Below are 23,558 nucleotides of genomic sequence, written 5' to 3'. Positions count from 1 at the left end.
GGTTAGTTGCTAATTTTCCTGGTATAATGCTCTTCTGTCCCACTGATATGGCTTTTGCAACTGCTGTTGCATACCTAGAAACAGCTGCTTTCTTTCAAAATTTTAAAACCTTGTTCTGCTTTCATTTTTTGCCTTTTTTTAGACCCATTTAGGCAGATTAACAAGAGATGTTTGCTTCACAAAAGGCAATAATACTGCAAACAGAACATGAAGGTTTTCTCATATCATGTAGTTTGAAGAACTCAGGCATAAACTGTAGGTTTTCAGTGGAGTCATCAGAAATACTAATGTGATAGGTAGCATCTAATTGCATCTTGCACCCTGTTATTAAAAAAAAACCAAACCAAAGAGTGATTCAACAAGCTGTAAGTGAGATGTCTGCTGCAAAGGAAGTAGCATAATTCCCACTGATGCCTTTAGACCAGGTTTTATGCCTAAATACCCAGTGGACACAATACCTGTAGGTATACACTGCAGTAACAAAGCAGTTGTTACAGCACTGAAGGGATGGATTGGACACAACACTGAGACTCAGGTTAGTTAAGCGTCTTATCTCAAACTGCCAGCCAATTAAAGTCAAAGAAAATGATTTTGAGATGCTTTAGCTTACATTGTTTGCCTTCTATTTAAGGAAATACATAAGTAACACATGTTAAATTAAAGAGAGTTTTTCCTTTCTTCTTCTTGCTTCTCAGTCCTGAAAGTGAAGAACACTACATCTTTGTGTCTTAGAGCATCTGGCTTGAGGGAAGGTGAAAGCTTGTTTGCAAATTAACCTTAGGTCTGCATTATTTCACTTCAGAAATGAAGAACCTCTTTACTTTGTGAGTCCTGAGCATGAAGAACAAAGGAAATAGTGACTCCATAATAGAGAAGAGCAAAAATTGATTTTGGAAGAGAAAGATAACCTTTGTGAGGTTACTTAAAATGTTGGGAGTGGAGGGTTGGTTTGGTTGTTTGAATAATTGTTATTTGTTTTCAATAACAAATTGTCATAAGAAAAATCTTGGAAGAGAGACAAACACTTTTCTACATTGTGTCTCTACATAGGAAGTCACAGTGATACCCTTTTACTCCTGAGTAATTGCTGAGCAAGCTCCCATGTTCATTGTTTATATGTTACACTTTTCAGGGTGACATAACAAGCATCCTTCCATTCCCCCCTAAAGCCTCTCTAACAATTAATTTTCTGACCCTTTCTGCGCCAATATGGATCCAATGTCATCCAACAGTCATTGCCTTATAGGCCTCTGTGTGTAACAGAGGAACAACCTTCCAAATCCCTGGTGAACCAGACAACAGCCGTTTTCCCCAGCTGAAATGCTGCAGTCTGTTTCCAGTGAGAAACCGGGCTCTTGTGCACAAGGCATGCATTTGTGCTGATTAAGCACCTTTTTTTAATCAGGAGGGTGTGCACTGTTGAGCATGTTTGATTCAAATATAGAAGCATAAATTGGTTTACTCAGTTAAAAGCTTTGATCTGGCAGTAACAGAAAATAGGTGGAGCTAAAGGAATCCATAGTGTTTATGGGTCCCAATTTACTTCTGGCCTCTAAAGCAGAATGCTAAAAATGAGTAGGAATTTCTTCACTGGCACTAGAGCACTGAGTTCTTCAGAGTGAGAGATGCACTATTTCTCCTAATAACTTTGCTTCTTCATTTGGCTTTCCATTGCTAGCCTGACACAAATAGGCTTCTAAATTATCATTATGCCATATGTTACTGCAAAATAGGAAGCATACATTGCTACTATAGGACAAAACACTAGCTACAAGCTGTAGGAGCTTCAGTGAGACATACTCAGAAAAGGAACCCTGCTCTTGTTCAAAAGCATAAAATTTACTTTCAGATTTTGTTCATTTCAGTGTGTAGATAAAGCCAAAACAGGTAGTGATTAAAAAGAGTATGTATATATTTTATATATTCTTTTAGGATGTGCCTGCCATCCTAGGAATTGGAAATAGTCAAAATATAGTGTTCTGTCCAACGAACTACTGCAAAGATAACAGATTTTTTAATGACCATTAACTTGGAACCAGTTCCATGATGCAGTTATAATCCTCAAAATTACTGATCAACCCTTTTCACCTAGTCAGCTGTTTGCTGTAACATGAAATGAGGAAACAATTGCTTGGATGAGATAAACAAACAACTTGATATCATTGCAAAATTAAAGTGTGCTACACAAGCAAAATAGCTTTTTACATTTTGTTTTTAGCAGTTACCACTTGGGTTACTGTTCAACTCCATCTGACTGTTCCTGTATTCTTACATTGTGTTACCTTAAAGAATTAAACCAGTTAATCATCCAGCCCAACTTTTTTTTAACATTTGCCTTATTCACAGCTCTTAGAAGAAATTTAAGTGTAGAGATTGGTTTACTTAGGTGTTTTGGCTAACAAAGGTCAAGAGGATTGGGTTATAAATATGTGAATCATTAATTGTAGTGTGTGTTTCTTTTACGGTGTTGCTGAGAACTGCACAGGAGAACAGAGATTAAATACTTCCCCGCAGGCTGCAGTAGTTCTTCCCCCCAGCTGCCAGAGTTAACTCTGCCCTGGTACCAGGAGACATTTGCTCAGTTGTTTTGGTTGCTTCTGGTGGCCATTTGGAGATCCACAAAGAAATAATGTTTTCTGTGATTGAGTCCTTGCTTTTCCCATAGAACAGAGCCTCCTATTAAAGTGCCATAATATCCCATATTGTCAGGGTGTCAATCTGCCATTTCGTCAGATGCTTTGGTACACGTACATGTTTATAAAAGAGAAGGACTTTGGGTAGATCTCATAGCCTCACTCATGTGACTGATCCCAGCACATTTAACATGTGAATACTCCCACTGTGTTCAATGGGAACATTTCTGAGCTTAAAGTGAAGTTTGTGAATTATTAGTTCCTGATGGGTGTCCCAAAAGTATGCTTGCGAGTTCTGGGTCAAACACCTTGCTATACTGGTAGGGTATCTTCTGAGGGTAGACATTACTTGTGACCAGGGATCAGGGACAGATCCCAGCTGGTGTGGGCTGTGGCTTTTTGAATTGCCGTCGTCAGTCACTGAGAGTATTCATACAGTGTTACTGAGGGTCAATGCTCTGCACTGACAGAGTGGTATTGCCCTTGGCATGCTCCAGTTCTGAGTGAAAGTCTGGATGTGTTTGGGGGCTCTAAGAAGGGGCAATCTGTCGCCATCCACACACATCTGTGGAGCTTAGACTGAGGCAGCCTCTCAGTGAGGCTTTTGGGATTGACTCAGTATGGCTGAATGGTGAATGTAGACCAAAGAGCAGGCTTGAATATCACTGAACCGATACTGGTGAGATAGACAGAGCATACAGCACTTGAAGCATGTGCTTCCCATTGCAGAAGATAGACATACATCAACAAGTACTACTGAAGAGGAATATTTTAGTATGCAAGATGCTCTCTTACCAGCAGCAAGATTAGCACTCAAGGAAAACTTGGAAAAGCAAGCAGTGAAAGCTTGTAGAAGAGGCAAAGATTGCAAAGTATGTAGCTCTGTAAAAGGATGTATAAAAGCCAGTAGTGAGAGCAGTGCTAATGTTTTGGCATCCAAATTCAAGTAGCAACCTTTGAGTCTATGCCAGTTCGGCACTGGGTGTGAAACTCTTGGCAGTTTGCCTTGACTTCACAACATTTTTAGGTCTGGAGACAGAGAGCGCAGAGAGGGAGAGAGAGTGCAGAGACCTGAGTATTGAGATGATTTTATAAGTCTTGTTTGTTTCTCTTTCCTATTTACAAGAAATGATTAATGCCTTTAGGGACTATGGAGGATCTAACTCACAAAGCTTAGGTTGGTGAAACAAACTACGTCCCCCACTCCTTTAGAAATGGTACTTAGAAGTGTTAGACTGTATTTTGTCCTCCCTTTAAACAAACAAACAAAAGTATTTCTGGCCAAGGAAAGCTTTTATCTGATGTGATTTTCAGAAAGTGAAAATCACATCAGCTTAAAATGCCAAACTTCTTTGTCAAGAGACAGTATGATTTTTAATACCTCCCCTTTTCCCAGAATTATCAGAACTGCCTAGACTATCTGGAAACAAATGGCCACAGCTTCTGAAAAATCAGAAAAATTAAAAGAATTTTTCTGGTTTAGTTTGTGTTTGGACAACAAATACACTACATCAAAATGTTTAACCTGATGCTTTAACTAAACTAATTGTAGATTCAAGGGGTGCTTTTCCAAAACAGTGGAATGAGGTTTTTTTGCTTGTAGGTGTGAATTTCCCCAGATCAGATTAAATTTTATGTTTGTATTTATATAATGAATGCTATAAACTCAGAAATCCTCTCACTAATCTTTCTAAGAGTTTCAATTAACAGGTCTATAAGGATCTTCTAGATTCCGGTAATTATGCATTTTACTCAGAGGTTTTTGCCCGTCTGCTGTTTAAGGCAGCATTCCTCCTCTGTGTGGGAGGAGGGGGAGGGCAGGTTATGCTTCCCAGCATTGCTGCCACAGACCTTAGCAGCAGAAAGCCCTGTCAGGCAAAGGGGGTGATCTAGAAGGAGCAGGGTTAGCAGAGGCAAAGCCTGCCAACCTCAAGTCACCAGCACATGAAAGGATTCCAGCAGCCCTTTACTTCTTTGCTTGTATTACCATACGGTCATGTGTGCAGTGATTTCTATGCCTATAGTACCAGCTTTTATTGCTATCACCTTCCCTGTGGGCAGCACAACACACAAATTTGCTGTTTTGGTTATTCCAGCATCCCTTTGGGAACTTCGATGTCAAGCATGACTGTGCTACTTCAAAGGAGAGATCCTAGAGGAAGATATTGTGTAAGCTCTTACAGGCATTGCTCAGAGCAGCAGCATATCCCACAGCCTGCCAATACACATGCTGGTTCATTCCCACGCTGGCTTGCAGAAGAAGGTAGAGCAGCAGATTTCTCTACATTGGCAAATCCTATATAGCCTATTTTGTACTATTCACACTTTTTTGTTCCCCTACACGTCTTGAATAGGATTAACAAATGGAGTTTTTCCTTTAAGCTCCGGTGAACTTTACTAAGATACTCAGAAACTGCATCAGAAGTTTTAAACAGTCTTTTTCACTAATGGTTCACTTGGCACCATAATTTCCTGTCTTAACAGAGGCACTGACACTTTGTGGGTGACAGTTCTTGCTCTGTATCACCATCAGAGTGTGTGACATATTAACTTTAAAGCAACATAGAGATTTTATTTGCTGAAAACAGGTCTCTTTAAATATTGACCTCTTTAAACATTAAACATTATGGACAAACATCCCAGAATTGATGATGCAGGCATTGCAAAATAAATTACTGTTTAAACCATGGAATGTGCAGCATGACAGTTCAGTGCAGCTGTCAGGGCCACCTTCATCTACCCTCTGGAAATTGCTCTCACCAGCTCTGATATTGGGGCTACCAGTGGTTTCAGATTTATTCCAGGAAGAATTACTGCCAAATAAGCATACTGATTAATTGCTTTAATGACTTCAGATCAATCTTTTATTGTCTGTCCTCTGATTTGTGAAGTTAGTGCTTTGTGAAAAGTAAAGTGATGTTGGTCATTTGGGCACATCGAAAATGAAAGTATGTAACTTGAGAGGTATAAAACTTCAGTGGCAAGGCTTATAGCTTATTAATTTCCTCTCCAGATAAAAATGTATTTGTCAGTTCTTTAAAAATTTCAATCACTTTGGCGTTCATATTGCTTCAGGGAGCTTGTCCAGCTCTGGTTTCAAGTTCTTTGAGGCAAATATCTTGCCTGAAGAAGGGAGCACAAATTCTAAGCCATTACCACCCCTCTGAGTTTTTCTGCCAGATTTGTCTCCTTTTCACTGCACCTCAAAAATAAGAAACAGCTGTTCTCTGGAAAGCCTTGGAGGAGTATAAACAATGCTTTACACCAGATATGTTTTACTTCAGCTCAGAAACAATCCTTTAGCAAGCAAGCTTACCTATAATCCAGTAGGAAGACTTTTAACAAAGGAAGAACTTGCAAGACCATATGCAGACTGCACTTACTGTAGTATGGAAAACTGGTGACTTATCTTCAGGATAGAGTGATAAACCTTCCTTCTACACTGCATTTTAGGTGAGACCAGAAGCACAACTTTGAAACAAACCTCCCCATTTTTCCCACTTTACATGCTGCAGAGAGGTCTCAAAGCTTATTATCTGGATTACCTGCAGGTAACTCCAATCCAGAAGATGTGCCCCTGCAGTGCTTCAGCCACTAAATGAGCAACAGAATCAGAGCAGGATCAATCTAAAGTAAAACCTACTGAAATTAATGTATTGTGGAATACCCATGAATTGTTTTATTTTATAGCTCCACTCCTACTGTGTTATCCCACTTGTCAATGCATGCAAGCCCAATGATTTTCTGATATATAATTGATTACCATTTCAGCTGCAGTATCACCTTTGGTAGGTGTTGACTAACTCATAAATAAACTAAAAATGGGGGAAAAAACCCCAGAAACCAAAGCCAAAGAGAAGAAATGGTCTCTGGTCCAAAACAGAAGTGGTATCTCTAGTGCTTTTTCTTCTGCTACTGCAAAGCGTGGGAAGGAAACACTGGGCTTCCAGTCACAGGCAGGATTAAAGCTCAGATGACTTAAGTCACTGTTACTTCACTACTTCAGTGGACAAAATAACTGCACATCCTAGATAAAGATCTAGAAAAAAAAGTATTTTACCATAAGCCCTTACTGCAAATTCAAAATATGAGTGTAGCTTTTAATTACCACCATAAGAGTATTACACCAGGATAAGTAACAGAATTCACTCAGGTATTTTCTGCTCTTGATTCCAAGCCTCCAGTTTTACTACATTAGAAAGGACAGGCTGGAAATGAGTGGAGATGGCTGGTGCCATGAGAAACCACAGATTCATCCAACACAGCTCTGCAGAATGTTATCCAAAGCCCTACAATTTAGGCTTCCCTTTGGATGCTAAATGTTTCTGTATGTATCTCTCCATCTATCTATAGGCATATATTCTCAACTCAGGCAGCATTTGGAAATTATTTCTACCTCAATGTTTACATCTGTCTCTTCCTGTTTAAGCAAACCTGCATTGATCTGCTTTAGATTAAGACCATGTGTTATACCTCATAATTTTAAGAAGGTTTACCACAGCCTGTATTCTAGCTAGCAATATTCTCCTCAGCAGAAGCTGCAGGCTAATTCTCCACCTAAAGATTTGCAAGTGTGTTTTAGGTTTCCAGAAGACTCCTATGCTCTAAAAGAATCTACTTGGAAGAATCTGAGAGAATTTCTGCTTGGAAAAGAGATCGCTCCTTGGCACCGTCAGTTACTTAGATGCGTTCCCCATTCCCCATTTTTCAAAGACCCTAGAGTTTCTGCCCATCATTTCCAGTGCTGCTGGCTTGGCATGTCAGGGAATTTCTTTCTTTTTACAGTGATCAGAGAATTGAAGACCTTCCTACCAAGTGCATCTAGAGGTAGGCAACTGGGCTGCTCTAGTATAAATTATGTTGAGTATACATAAACTGGAATTTTACCAGGACTAGTTAATATAAAAATCTAAGTGGAAGGTTGCAATCAGCTGAACTGATCTTGGATGACCTACAGATAAAAGATGCAGGTTAATTCAGCTGTTAATCTGAGTAATGACTATCCAGAGGAAAGTATTGATCTAATTACAGGTAACTGCTGAAAACATAACAATTCTACAATAGACATGCCCTTCCAAAAGGTGTTAACTAGTATACAAAAGATGCCAGATGACTGAAAAAAACCAACTCCAAATTGTTGTATGTGAGCATGAAGCAGTTTATCCTGTAAAAAACCCCAAAACTGAAACAACTTTCCCACAAAGAACTAGAACACAAAGCCTTGGGTTTAATTTTCTTGAGAAAATTTGGACTCCCAGCCACTTCTGAGCAGACTGAGCAGTGGTGCTGCTTTTGAATCTGCTAGATATTACATAGGTAGTAATAATTTTCCTGCCATCACTGGTGAAAGTTAAAATCCAAGACAACTGAGAATAAAAGCAGTAGATAAATTGGCAGCTTCGGCCTATGTGCCCTTTAATCTAAACAAGTCTGAATATTCAGTTTTGCAAGTGTGGTTGTGCAACTCAAGATAACTGCTCCACTTCTGTCCCAATGCTCTTTAGTTAGTCACTGCCTGCAATATTTTCTGCAATACCTGTCCTTGACACTATCCAATACAGATTATTATAAATTTATGTGTATGAAAAGTATATTCTTTGTGTGTGTGAAGCTCGTTTTCCTACTGCCTCTTATAAAAACTTCCTCTCTTTCTTTGCCTCCATCCCTGCTCTTTGCACTTCACACTCAGAAAGGCTTTGCTAACAGCTTTAGTGCAGCCACTCATGGAGAACAAGCAAAACATCTCAGAAGCTGGCCAGCATTTCACTTGAATAATTCAAATTATCCATGTATTTAAATTCAGAAATATGCTTACATAACTTAATTGAATTAGGACATTACACAAAAAAATACTTTATCTAAGTCTGGCTTACCTAATGCTTTCTGCTGGTGCTGCCAAAGAGTCAGCCTGAGTCTGTGACACCAAGAACATTTGGAATTTTAAAAGGAATCAACACAAACTCAGATCCTTATTCTTCCAGGTAAGGAAATCACCCAGCTTGGGGATTTATTTGGCAGAACTTAGAATGTATCAAATCTGGCTGAAGATCTGGAAACTCAGTGTCTTGCTAATGCCTTTAAAAGGGAAACTCGCTCAAGATGAATACAATGATGACTGCAAATGTTTCGTGACTGTGAATAAAAATGCAACCAACACAGTGACACATCTAAGAAATGCTTTTATAAGACACACAGCTGCACTGCTGAACTACTGATGGTCAAATCTCAGGACACAAGCTTTCCTCCACCTGACAAAGACCATTCAATTTTTAAGACTTTATATGGGCAGCTTTCTAGCTGCCAAAGGTTGTTGAAGCGTTTCAGTTTTGTTTTTCGCACATTGTCAAAAGATTTTTTGTTTTGGGTTGTGAGCTTTCAAAGGCAGAACAGAAATATCGACAAAGGCACTATTCATGTCAGTATTTAACTGCTGATTGACAACTCTTTTTCTGCATGCTGGTAGAAGCTGCTGAATTATAGCTTTGGCTGGAAGGAGCTGACAGTGAAATTGAATACCTCTTCCTCAATCCCAAATAACTGCAAATCTAAAGGGTCTTTTGTTGAAAGATTAGTGAGCTTCAGAAAGCCAGGCAAGAAAGAAAAAAAAAATTTTCCCAGTTCTTTCCTTGTGCTTATTGCTACAGAGTCCAGCTCTGACCCCTGAACTCAGGGTAGATATTTCTGCCATCCTCATCAGCATGCCATCTAACAAAGAGGTTGTTAGTTTCTGTTAGGTGTTTTTCTTCCTCCCACATCATTTCAATGAAAGAAGAACAAAACTAAAATTGCTGGATATTCCTATATTTAAACATTCTATGGTAGAAAAAAAAAGAAAAGTTGAAGAGATGGATCTTGTTAAGTAATGAGACCTTGTTTTCTGTACAAGGAATAAAAAACCAGAAAAAAACAAATAGGCAGGTGTTTTAGGTTTTACATCTTCTAACAAAATGTTATTTCACATTTTTAAGCAGTATTTACACATAATTGTCTACTAAAAGAAATGGTGCAAAGTTTCCATGAAACAGCTGCCACTTCTACTTTTTCTAATATACTGAGCTTTCATTTTTGAATTTCTCCTTTTAAAACAGGAGCCTTGAGAAGGCTCAGGGGGGTAGGGTCCCATCACTGTCTGCAACTCCCTGAAAGGAGATTGTGGTGAGTAGGGGGCCAGTTTCTCCTACTGTGCCTGCAGTGAGAGAACAAGAGGGAATGGCTGTAAGCTGACACAGGGGAGATTCAGATTAGATATAAGAAAAGAATTGTCACTGTTAGGGTAGTCAGACACTGCAATAGGTTGTCCAGGAAGGTGGTGGAGTCACCATCCCTGCAGGTGTTCAGAAAACATCTGGATCTGGCACTGGGTGATGTGGTTTAATGGTTTAGGGCAGTGCTGGGTTGATGGTTGGACTTGATGACCTTAAAGGTCCCTCCCAATCTTGATTATTCTATGATTCTATGAAAACACTTACCTGAATATTGCAGGACAAACAGGCTGGACTTTGTCTTTCAAATACATGGAAACAGCTTGGCATTTACATGGGACAAAATACTTGGAAGTGTTTCCATTTCAGAGGTGGACTTTTTGAATGGTCATATAGCAAGTGAGGCAGAGTCAGCCCTAGTATTATATTCTACCATGTAATAATATACCAGGAATAAAGGGCCTATGGCTACACTAGCATTTGAATTTTCTCTCTGGTATGAGACCATTTATCTAATTTAGTGTTTCTGGATATTCTGACATGTCAAATAATTGTGAAATAATTGAATCAATAGAAATACCAAGGTGATTGTTTTTCAAAAGAGAGAGACAGTGAAAAGATGAGGGAAGCAGCAAAAAGAGAATAGTAAGCTACTCATAAGTGTACATGTCCAATCCAGCATTTTGACAAAAAGTTGTGTGAGATTTTGTTCTCTGGGTGGCCAGTACTTTTGCCACGCTCCTCACTGTGTAAATTCTGAAAGAGGCCCACCTTTTTATCAAAAATTTTCACCTGTTCAGGTGCTCCTCCATTACTTGACACAGAACAGATCTTCTTGCACTTCATGTTCTTTTAGACTTTTAAACCATTGGAGAGAATATGACTCAGACAGTCTGGCATTCTGTTCCCAGAATCTGTCCTAGTTAGGGAGGTGTTTCCTCACATTTCTTAAGAAAGGTGCTGGTGTCATCAGCCTCTCAACAGAGATGCCAATGGATCTCTTCACAACCTAACTATCAAGCTTTCAGTAGTAACTACTATTTTATAATGTTCCACAGGCTTTTATCATGACCTTAAAGCCTACATTTCTCCAATTATTGTCTCAGTTCTTGCAAAAATAAATCAGTTGCCATTTTCAGACTTCATATGCACAAGATTTTAGGAGCAGTGGGTGAAGAGGAGACCTTTGACTAGAAGACTTCAGCAGCGGTTTTGTCTTTCACTTTTAAACTCTTTTTTACACAAACTTAAACCAACTAATCTTATAAAGGAGAACTGTTTTAAATGCCTTCAGAGGAACATCAGGGAAATGATCCTACCAAATGACAATGAGAACTTTGTCTGAAGGTATGCAGCCATCACTTTGGTAGGGCCTGCACAAGTAGTGTGCCAAGACCAAAAAAAGAGATCAACCCCACAAAACTTCTTAAGAATGCAGAAAGAAAATTTCCCCCATATATAGAAGGAAGCCTCTTTGAGCCCTAGCTCCTTAAATGATAATGCCTTACAATCCTTTCTTTCTACTTTATATACACCTAAGTCTTGTACATACGTATCTAAATACTTACATATAAGCATCCACATTATTTCAAATTCAATTTTCCCCATGTTTTTTGGAATTCAGCTGATTCCAAAATTTGACTTCAAGGTTGCTACAGGAAAGGACTATTCCAACATCAGAAGCAAACTGCTAAATTCAGTAAAAGAGCCTTAAAAATTCATAGTAAATAGCACAAAATATCCCCAGAAATGCATACCTTTTATCAGTACAACATGGACTGTGTCACAAGCAGCAGAGTATTTTACATAGCCCTATTCTGTGGTGCTTTCAGCCCATCAGTAACTGTGGTCAGATGAGTAAGGATGTCTCAGAACTTCATCCAAACCCTCAGTCTCTTTTTGCCAGTAAATGTGATTCCTTTCTTCCTCATGTCTGTCCAATTCTGCTTCTAGAACTAGTTAAAAAGTAGATTTAGGTTACCGTTCTGGACAGCTGCTTTCACCTGCGTTACGGGAGACACAGACACACAAAGGGTAGATATAAACCACAAGTTGATCTGAACTACTTTGGTTTGTTTTTGTGTGTATTTGTACTCTGCCATGCACACTCTTAAATGTTACTCCAAGGAGCAAAACTTGAGTAGAAAAATATTCTGGTGCTTTGTCCAGAAGCAGTGAGTGAAGGTCCTCAGAACACCACAACCTCTGGTAACTTTGAACAAATCATTCTTTCTTTGCCCGAGGTTTTTAATCTCAACAACTGTGTAGTAGTTCTTCTTTTCCCCTACAACTTTTTCTGGTTTTATCTTCAGACAATATAAGCTCCCAGTACAGGAAATTCCTTGCTGTGCCTTTGTCTGGAACCAGAACGAGAAAACTCTGTCTCACCTTCAACTTTCTGTGCACTCTGTGGGAATGACACTAAAATAAGTGCTAAAAAAATTTGGCCAGCTCTGTTGGGGCCATTCAAACTAACATGAGTTTTAGCTGTTTTCAGCTTTTTGGTTCCATTGTGCAAAGTGGTAGTTTTAAATATGTTATTGCTAAATTAGTTTAACAGTTCCTGTATAAACATAACTAAGTACCATCTAAACAGCTAAACCACTGTTTTTTATTAGGTGCCTGACCAGGGGGAATTTCCAACAAGAACTGACGTTATACTTCTGTTTGTGAAACAGACAGTGTCACCTGTGTCATCCCTGGGCTGCTTTGCAAAGGCTTATCTTTGTGTCAACAAGATGATGTGACCTGTCCTCGTCATTGATGCAAAAGTACTGGCAATCTGGGAGAACTACAGCTGGCAAAGTTAGAAGTCAGCTCTGTGACTTTCATGTGGGGTCAGATGATGGGAACAGACAACTCATTTTAGACAAGCAAAAGTAAACAAGTTTCAAATAGGCGATGTTTTTGACATAACCTCTATTTCTAGAGAAAAGCAAAACCTAATACACATTCTGACCAAAGGCCAAATGCTGAGCCTTGGCTGCATATGCCTAATTTTTATTGTAATCAGCAGGAACTCTGTGTGAGTATGTCGAAGGTCAAAACTGAACCCCAACTTCAGCTCAGATCAATATAACCATGTGATTTCGCCAGCTCCACCTAAGTGTAATAAAGTAGAACTCAACCTATCATAACATGGATTAATATATTTCATGTTTAAGCAAAGATACAGAACTTTAAATTAATGGCAGTCCAAGAAAATGAAAGTCAGTGTAAACCAAATAAATACCTTGAGGTACAAAATTTAAGCCCCCAGACATTTACCAAGGCATAGCTTAAATGTTCTGTGCACAAGAGAGTGCATCTGAAGGAGTAAGAGATGTGCTAAGAAACCAGACATTAGAGCTGCAGAAGGAGAAGAAACTCACGGATGGACTTAAGTCAAACCTGTCACCTCAGTGACAGTGTCAGTTTAAAGAACAGCAAGCAATCTGATGAGTGCCACTGAGAACTGGGCACTTGCAGCTGAATCCCAGAAAAAAGTACAAAAACAGTTCTCCAGCTCTTTTTCCACTGAAGGAAGGAGTATTTTCCCTTTTGAGGTGCCTACTGCCTTGAATTAGCTTTACACCGTCTACTTCCTCTGGGCCCACCACGATATGAGACTACAATGAGCCTTCTTCCAGAACATCACAGGTTTCATTCCATGCTCTGTCTTGGCTGTCCCTTAGGAATATGACTGTATGAGGTGCAGAGTCTGACATACAACATGAGTTAAATCCTCAGGCACTCTGCTCTTAGCAATGCGGGTTATGAAGTCCAGGGCACTTCTAACTGTGTTCTGGCAGAAGCGACACAGGACATCTGCTCAAGCTCTGGTCATGGTTGTATGGATTCTTTGAAGCCAGATGGGCATTAATTGTTATTACATTTAGTTTTTTAATAAGTAATTCCCGTCTCACACATACAATCTGTACACACAGATTCAGATACAGTTCTTGGGAGTTGGTTGGTTTATATAGACATTGATACAGTTGGTTGCATATAACCACCTGTCCTTAACTGGCACATCTCTCACTGTAATTATTTTTATGGTAAAAAAACCTTCTTTCGCCAAAGAAATATTGATCCATTTGGGATGCACTACATGATTTATATTCTTAGAATGTGAAAACATACCCTCAGAACCCTCCCAATTTGTTTTTCTGTATATATTCCATTTAGCTGAGTTTATATATTTAGAAAGTAAATCATAAATATTTAGAGAGTAGAAAATTAGAGCCAAGGAAAATGTTAAATAAATCTGAAGTGTGTGCATGTTATGACACAATTTTTAAATTTCTGCCTTCCCAAGTGGAAGTGGAGATCACGTATTATAGGGTGACTATATATATATTCTCTATTTTAAACCATATTATGATTTAAAATATTTTACTACTAAGTAGGAAAGCACACATCTTAAACAAACCTGTCTTAGAGTAGGAGCCAACTGTAATTGTAATGTAATGTCTTCCAGCTGCTACTGTGCAATATTCCAGCAGAGCTTTTCCTGTTGGCTGCTAGGATTTATGTTACACTTAACCTTGAGCTGTTCTGGCAATGCAGGGCCTGGTTCCACTTCTCTACTCCATCATGCTCACAATAGTGTGATGACACATCATCAGCATGGCACAGCATGTCTATCAGGGCTCCCCCAGAAGGTGCTGAGCATTTTGTTTGCTCAGACAGCACATCTGGCTCTTGAATTCCTTCTTCTTGCTTCCCTTAGCAATGTAAGACCTTTGAGATTTTAGTCTTAGGAATTAAAAGGACTCCCAGGAAAAAGTATTGCATATTGTGGTGACTTTTCACTCTGAAACGACAATTTCTTTGTTACCTCAATATCCTCCTCCTTCAGTGCCCTAACTGTAACCTCAACAGCCTATCTATTTGACTAAAAGGAAGGAATTTGACTTAATGCTAGCAAGAACGAGGTCTCTGAGAAAACAGAATCCTCTATTGTGCCTCCATGTTAGCCTTGGTATAAGCACCACTGACTAGGAGAGAGAGGCAAGACAGAGAATCCTGTCAACTTGATACCTTTATTTGGCAGGCTTAAGCCCTGTAAAAAGATGTAATTTGAAGATGTTTGGAAACAGTATGGTAGAACAGTGGATGAAAAACCTCAGCGTCTTCCATACTGAATGTGCTGCTTTGCCAATCAATTTAAACATCCCACTCTTGCTTCGTTAGAGCTTCACCACAAAATCAAATTCCCTCTCCTGGCTGCAGCCCATGATGCTTACAAAATATCATTAAGGCAGGAGAGGGTGGAACGTGAGAGGAGAAGGAAAATAGCATAGAAAGTCAGGAAGATAAAAGAGTAAAAATAAGATGGAAAGGGGAGGAGCAGGGAAAGGAGGAAATAAAACTCGATTTTGAGCTGACAGCACATTCCCACAGACCAAGACAGTGAAAAATAACTTACAAACCACATCAACAGTGCACTTCAAAATGCCTGGCTTATTTTCCCTGCTTTCACTCCAGTGAGTTATTACTGGTCAGCATCCAGCAAAGAAGACACCCTCTTAACTGGAGAAGACCTTCAACCATAACAAAAAATACAGCTGCAGGCCAACTGGTGTTCTTCAGTGAGAAGTAATGCTCTTATGGGAGTAATGCCATAAGTGGAAAAAATAGTATCTAATCGGAACTGTAGGGGGAAAAATGTGTCTGTGTGGAAAAAGGTAATTTCCAAGTTGAAAACTAACCAGGAAACAGGCTTGAAATAGTGGAAAACAGTAAACAAATTCCTATGAGATGAACTAACATTGTGCCCTGCAATGAAAAGTAATTGGAAAGTAAAGAAAACAAGTGGTTTGGAGCCAGAACATAACAAAAACTGTCACGAAGTCTCAGATCCCAGATAGCCCACACCCTTCTGGTGCTAGGCATCTCTTGAAAGAACAGTCTGTCTCCTGTCTCTTCTGAATCAGAAGAGTTCACAGGAATTTTTAAATCACAGCTGTCTCTGCTGAAGGGGATCTAAGAGATATAAAGAACATTGCTGAATTGGTGCTGCCCTTTCCAAATGCACAACCTCAAAAACTTGTCGTTACATCACTAGGATAGAGACAGATCATCACCATTGCATCCAGTTCTACTTCTGTGGAGATCAATAGAAAAACTCAAAGTTTATTATAAAAGCACTTGTATGAAAAGCTATTCTGAACTTTGGCATTGTCTTACTTTGCAAATTTCCTGTCAATCCCATTTTATTTTTTTTCCTTCAGGGTGATATTGCCTTTCTTTAAAAGAATCCCACCTCTATGAAGAAATTTTCTGTAAACCAGTGGGTTGCCATCTTAGCCATAAATTTCTTCTGAGATTTAATCCTATGTGTTCATTATCTCAAAGCAGGAGGAGGTTGTATCTGCCTGAAACTTGTCCGTCTTTTGTAATTGTGCTAGCTGGTATAATGACTCTTGTGGTACAAATTAATGTTTTCTTTTGTATGGGTCTCTGGAGCATTATTCTTATTAATTTATGAATTATAAAAATGAGTTACAAGATGTATCACAAAGATACCACCCCCCCATCATGATTGTCTGTAAGCCAATTACCTTCCTTGTGCCTCATCTGGGAATGTGATGCCAGAGGATGAGTCCATGGAAACTACTGACATATCTGGAAGAGCCAGTGGTAACATGAGAAACTGAGAATTCAGTGAGATCCTGTGCCAACACACAGGTAGCTAGTACAGACTCTGTTCTCTAGGAGAAATGCCAACAAAGCTGCAGCAACCCAAAAGTGTTTAAGAGCCCAAAGTGTACCGCAGAACCATGCTCCACTGGGTGTGATGCAACAGATCTGTATCCATCAGCAAAAGAGGATTAGTTGAGATATACCCATGATTCATTCAAGTGAGATGGCAGTACTGGCTTCTGTAACCCATGATGTCCCTACCCTAGCAGGCAAGGCCACGTACTTTGACCCCTACTAGGAACTTCATGTACTTATTAAACAAAAATAAATATCTTCTCAGCACTCTTCATGTTTGGTATAAGATATTTGCATCACAATAATATGAGTAGTAATAACACTGAGAAATCAGCGTGGCTTTTAACTGCTAAGTCATTGCCCTTTCACCAATCAATAGCTACAGATCTCTTCTAAGGGTACGGTTTCAGCAGAGTCCTCAAGGGAATCTTGCATGTGGAAATCTTATGTGCTCCTAGGAAGCAAAGACTGTGAGTTGGTTGAAGACTTCCATAAAATATTCTTTTGAGATCTGATTTGTGTAGGCAACTCTGGTCTCAGGACCTCGTAATTACTGCCAGTAAAACTGCTTGATCCAAGGTCATAATCTTTCCTTCTTTTCTGCATGGTCTATCACCCAGGGCTATTCAAATTCTCTTTATTTAAGCATGGAATCATTTACATGAACCCAGAGTGTGGCATAGTATGTAGGAATACCTGTGTGCTAACTTAATGCGCTGCCACTTTTCATTAGTGTCATGAAGCTGCTTTCAAGCCACTGTATTTATTTAACAACAAGGTCAGGACATCTGCGTAGAAGATTAAAGCAACCACTAGTAGTTCCAAATTGTTATGTTGGTGAGTATACCTGGTACAACACCAGAGTGTTTCCTTCTTCCCATCCTAATTCAAAGGAGGAGATTTACAGTTTAAGTGGTTGCTGCTTCACTGTTTTTTGAGCGTGACTTTACTGGTACACTTTCCACCTTACACCAAGAGCAGCTGAAAGTATGCATAGCTCTTCATGAACTCCGGTGATTCATTGCTCTGCGTGTAACAAATCTGGTGCTAATTTCAGTGTACCTTAATATGCAAAGCTGCAGAGTGTGGTGCTCAGAAGTACCTTCAACCTACGAATAGGCTTCAGCCTTTGAAACATGTATGTTCAGATAGACAGCTGAAGGTAGCAGCTGTTTGACCTGTCCATTTCAAACCCACTGGTGAATCTTGGTCCTGATTGCTCCTCACTGAACTGTACAAATGTCTTCACACAGCTAATCCCAGTGAAGCTGCAGTCCATGGCAAAGCCTGAGCTTTGGAATCTATCTGGTTTATGGTATAGCTGGCTTTCAACAGGGATTGTAAACACAAGCTAGTGGCACTGTGAAAATGCAGTTATTTGCAATTGGTTCATTTTTTTTTCAAGTGACAGTGAGATATCCCTTACAGATAAAGAGCAACACCTGTTTCAGAGAAATGCCTTATAATTAAGGTAAGCATTTAATGTTACAGTGACTCCATGACTCACTCATGTGCTTGGGATCCGCTTAACTAGCCGTTCTGCAATTGAAAATAAGGGAATTCCAAAGGCAAGTCAATATTTGGTCTTGTTTTGTTTAGAACTAACTGGTTGCCAAAACCCCACCTTTATTTTAGTATGAGTCTATGGAAAGAATTTTCCATTTGTTTTGTATAATTTTCAGCCCTGTGGAAAAGACCAGCACAAGTGTTTGGGAATTTTTGATTATGAAAGTTGCTTTTATTGAATGTTAAAGTTGTGACTTCAGAGTCAAAAACTACTACAAAATATCTAACATTATTTCTTTTGGAAGTGGGCTTTCTCTGTAAAGGTGCATTTGATATTTCTCAGTCTTATTTTCAACTTTAGTCTTTCAATAGAAGGGCAAGGTAACTGGATGATACATCATAGAATGGCCTGGGTTGGAAGGGACCTTTAAGATCATCTTGTTCCAACCTGCCTGCCATGGACAGGGACACTTCCACCAAACCAGGGTGCTCAAATCCCTGTCCAACCCGGCCTTGAACGCTGCCAGAGTTGGGGCATCCACAGCTTCTCTGGGCAACCTGTCCTATCACTACTGTTCCTGATGAAGAGTCCCTTTTTGGCTTCCCTGGAGGCCCTTCCCTGTAGGCTTCAGATATGGAAGGTTGCTTTGAAGTCTCCATGCAACCTTCCCTTCCCTTCCCTTCCCTTCCCTTCCCTTCCCTTCCCTTCCCTTCCCTTCCCTTCCCTTCCCTTCCCTTCCCTTCCCTTCCCTTCCCTTCCCTTCCCTTCCCTTCCCGCATACTTGCCCCATAAGAGCATTTGCCATCCTTATATTTTCGCTCTCCATGGAAGATGGTATTTTTTTAGGCAGCAACAGGAACACAGATTAGCTAAATTAATTGAAAACTAGCAGCAGGGTTTGCAGCATTTTTGTAGAGCTATCTGCCCTGTCTGACAGAAGGCCAACAATTTCTCTGTGCTCAATTCCCTTCTAACTAAAGAACTTCATATTACTCAGCTGCTACAGACTTGATAATGTAGGAATAAAAACTTTCAGGAGCTCAGATGCTGAAGCAGTTGAGGCTCTACAGGTTACTTAGGCAAAATTTATCTCATTTCATGTATGACAGTCTAATTCTCTCTAATTCACGTTCTAAAGCCTATTACACCCTTCTAGGACTCAGAGAGGAATGGAGCAAGAGATATCACATTGCATATAAAAAGGCAACAATAATTTACACTTTTATACTTTCTGCAATTCAATTTCATTGAGAGCCTTGAGGTTTTTTCCTACCTGGTTTAAGAAATTTTACATTTGGAATATTACAGTACTTTGCAGAATGCCTTAAACACTCTATTACCAAAAATTTCAAGTTTGGGAGTCTTAAACTTAAAATTACTTAAATTGTTTTTTCAAGTGCTTTGTGCCAACAGAGCGGGGGCCAGAATTCAGATTGTAAACCTTAACACAAGGTTTTCATTTTTGCAAGAGATCAGGATCCCAAAATAGGTAGAAAAAATTAAAGGACCTTCTTAATCTCTGTCTCAATTGCAATGAAGCAGCAAAGTGAAGTCCAAAAGCAGAGACATGTGCTATTTGTTTTAACTGATGCAATGATGTAGGAAGAAGCTTTTCCTCTCATACTTGCCTGTTGTCTGAAGACTCTAATTCTGAATACTCCTGGTGGACATGACACACTTGCTGTTAAAGCTTTCCTCAAGCAGTACCTCTTCACTAGTAAGTAATCATGTTCAGGGAGGGACATAGTCTGAAGTCTCAGGTAATACATGTAACCAGAATTAAACACTCAGTCCTAATAATGGCTGTTTCAATCAGTGTAAAACATTTTAATTTGGTTGACAACAGCACAGCTATTACAGCCTCTATTGGATAAAGATCTAGCTGAAGAAGATGATAAGGTTTCCTCCAGCGTCTAAGTTTAAACAGGACTATTTTGCACATTTCCTACGAAGCAAACTTTTTCAAGTGCTTGTTTTCTCCCTATGAATATGCTTGGTAAATATTGTTCTACCAGCAATCCCAGGCCCATTCAGACCCCTAGCTATGACAGAGGAATAAATACATGCCACAGGTCTGAGTGCCTCCAGTAGATTCCAGTAGAAGGTTCAAACCACATGCTCTATTACCATATGTAACCATACCTCAAATGAACTTGGTCTTTGCAGTAGCAACAGATCCTCAGCATTTACAGAATAGTTCTTCAATGTCCAGAACTATTTCTGCCCCTCAGAAATGCCTGTCCTTATGCTTGAGACATGCACCTTCAGGGCCATCCACTGAGTGAGTTATCAGCAGGAGGTTCCAAGCACCTGGTTCCAAGCACTCACACAGCAGTTTTGTAATTCTCTTAATGGCAAAGCTGTATGCCTACCTGCAGATTGAAACAAGGGAAGAAGCATTTTTCAGCAATCTTATTTGATCAGAGTGCTCATAGTTAACAGGGGATGTGTTGCTGGGGCATCTTTTTCAGCTGGGTAGGAAAAAAGGAGCTTGCTTTTTCTGACTGTGGCTCTAAGAGCTTCCCAAGACAGTGATTAACAATGAAAATCAAACACTTTGCATTCACAACGTGATTTTTAAAAAAACGAACAAAAGATAAACAAAAACAAACAAAAAAGAAAACCGAGAGATCCTGAGGATCTGATTCTGAATACTGAGGGGGAGCAGAGAACAAGATGTAGCTGTCTTTTGCAGCAGCAGTTTTGCTTTCTCGTGGTAGCTTTGTGATGCATGTGATTCATGAATCTCAGGGAAACTGGCCAGATAAGGGTAGCATGTGCCACACAATCCTCTTATGCTGTTCCTCTAATCATTATGAATTAAAGAAGCAAGTTGATGATGTTTTGTCGCCTAAGAAATACATAATTCACATGTAATCATCATGTTTTAAAATGTTTTTCATCAACACTGGCCATAGGTCAACCAATCAGCTAAACTAAACCTGGGAGAAAGCATAGGGGCTTGAGAGAATGGGCATGAAAAATAAACCAAAGCAGAAGTCAGTGAACAGTATATGCACCTCATCTTTGTGGTTCAGGAAAGAATTTTTCCTACTGGGAACTGCAGTGCAAATAGAGATGATTTTAACATTATGTGTTCTTCTCAGCCTGCAATGAGACAGGAAGGAGGTACACCTTAAATGTCAAGAAGTTAAGTTTTAAGGGAAAATAATACACTTATCTGTCTGTACCAAAGGCTTCTAGTGAATTAGAGAGTAAAAGCAAAGGGGAGGCATCCGGAAAAGGCAAGAGATATTTCATTACTTTTAAAAACCCCTCAAACGTTTTTTGTGTGGCATGCACAAAAGATCAATTAGGTCAGAAGAGATTGTCTATCCCTATTTTGGGGGTCATTAATCCCTGAAGAAATTCACTGTAGTGTTAAAACACCACAGGGTTCAAAGATTTGAGAAAGAATTATTGAATAAATCTCCATAGGAACTACAAGTGTCAGAACTAGTCTTGAAGACCTGCACAGTTGATCCATGGTGGTTTTTTTTCCTTTACCAGACACAGTGAATGGAATTACTCTCCATTCACAGAACATAAGACTCTGACATTCAAGGACAGTGAAATCTTTCATGAGCTAAACTGGCAGGAGCAGAGTATATACTATGGTTGAAAAACACTGAGCTTCTGCTTGATTTGTTCTGTTTGTCTCTGCAAACAGTCACTGTAGGCAGGTCACCTCTTTTACCCTTGGGAAGGCTATATTCTTGCAACACAGCTTTCTCTCAGTCATGAGAGGAGTGTGAAAAAATAACCTCAGGGATTAGCTGGTGAATAACACATCTTGTATCTTTGTGGTTTAAGGAAAAAAAAACTGTAATGAAAGAAGGGTTATATATAGTGTGGATCTTGATTCTGCTGTGTTCCTCTATACATCCACAATGGACAATGATGAAGAATGTTCAAACATCAAGAGATGAAGCTGTCACCCAGGCTTAAATAACAAATTGAACAGGTTTGTTTATGCCAGGATTTTGTAGTGAGCTAGACACAAAGTAACTCTAGGCTCAATTATCCACAAGAACATTGAGAAACTCTTTAGGCAGCCAGGTGCCCTCTTTGAGCAACAATTTCTGTTAAAGGCTTTAGAGGTCCCAGACCTCAGCATATGGAGAAAGAGCTGCTCACTTGCTGGTTATAACTAAGTGAACCCCCCTTGAACATGTGTATAGTTTCAGTGTATCTAGCCCTTGGCCTCCACAGCCAAATAAACTGAGATAGCATTTCCATTCCTGGAGAGCCCCCATTGTCATCTTTACCCTTGCTTATGGCATATGCCTTACCAGTGACTCTTTGCTGTAGAGCCTTCTCATCTAAAACATGTCTTTGATAAACAGTTTCTCTTCTTGCTAAAGTTTTAATAATAACACCCCAAACCAACACCACCACACACTTGGAATTTGCTGAATTTATGTAAATAGTGCACTTCACTCCTCTCCTGGCATTACTTTGTCTCCTTCTGTCTTTTTGTCACAGCTCCTTTACTGAAGTCTTGGTTAATGGATCAAATCATATCTAGGCTGAGTTCCTCCTGCTGTTACCAGCCTGAATGATTTGAGGCAGTATCTCTTACCACGTAAGGATCTTAGCGGTAACCCAGGTAAATGTTAAACTCTCTTCAATTTACAGTGACACCGTTCAATAGCACTTTTCAGGTGAAAGCATATGAAATGCTAAACATCTGTTCATTGCCCAATGAAAGCTAATTGTCAGCCTACAGCATATTGCTACCTCATCAGATGGCCAGTTAGCACTATTCCAAAGCTCAGGTGCATTCTGGAAGATTTAATACCTTGGCTGTTCAGCCATAATAGTGTGCAAATACTACTTGGTTATTTTCTGTGTTTTAAACTGGCACAAGTTATATGAACATATTTGTGTAAGTGAAAGGTGATTCTGCTTCTCATTATATTACTTGGTATTTGTTGATGAAATATTGGTTTTAGTAGGTAGTAGCTTTATGCTTGTGCTGTTCAGAGCACTTTATGCATAGCTAATGCTTTGGAAGTAGCAAAGGTGGTGGCTGTGGTGTGTGTTCTAAGGACTGTGGACCCAATTAAACATTTCTCTTGAGGTTTCCTGTATTTGTACCCTTTATGTTGGGCAGGCTACCTCCCATATGTTGAGGTATAGAGGACATAAATACCTGGTAGGTACCTTCTTCTGAAACACTGAAATTCCTGTATTATTATATGCAATGTAAGATATCATGTTTACCATGGCCTAAACAGTATTTGAGACAACTTGGGTAGATTGTCATTATCACTTCTGCCTATCTGGGATTCTATATGCATGGATCCTAGTACAGCTGGCTGCTGTCATCACTATTGTGTCTTCTGGGCTGTCTCTCTGATCTTCCATTTCCCCTGGCCTGACTGAACATGTGGTCTACAAGCTATAGTGTTTGTTCTTTAATTCTATCTAGTAAGCAAAAGCCCAATGAATATGCTGTAATTGAAGTTAACTACATGAACTGCTCATCTTCTGTGAGAAAGGTGAGGAGAA

The 23,558-nt window shown here is 39.5% G+C and overlaps 1 long non-coding RNA gene across 2 annotated transcripts in view; it reads right to left on the bottom strand.

Annotated features, from left to right (window-relative positions):
* The window catches only part of LOC138103338 (uncharacterized), a 31,635-nt gene extending 11,173 nt beyond the window's left edge, over positions 1-20,462 (bottom strand). For both annotated transcript variants that reach the window (XR_011147703.1, XR_011147702.1), the window contains exon 1: positions 20,187-20,462. This is a non-coding gene — a long non-coding RNA (uncharacterized lncRNA). The remainder of the gene's footprint in view (positions 1-20,186) is intronic.
* Positions 20,463-23,558: the final 3,096 nt, after the last annotated feature.

Source organism: Aphelocoma coerulescens (genome assembly GCF_041296385.1).
Source record: "Aphelocoma coerulescens isolate FSJ_1873_10779 chromosome Z unlocalized genomic scaffold, UR_Acoe_1.0 ChrZ, whole genome shotgun sequence".
Taxonomy (NCBI): Eukaryota; Metazoa; Chordata; class Aves; order Passeriformes; family Corvidae; genus Aphelocoma; species Aphelocoma coerulescens.
This window is presented reverse-complemented; position numbering and strand designations above follow the sequence as displayed.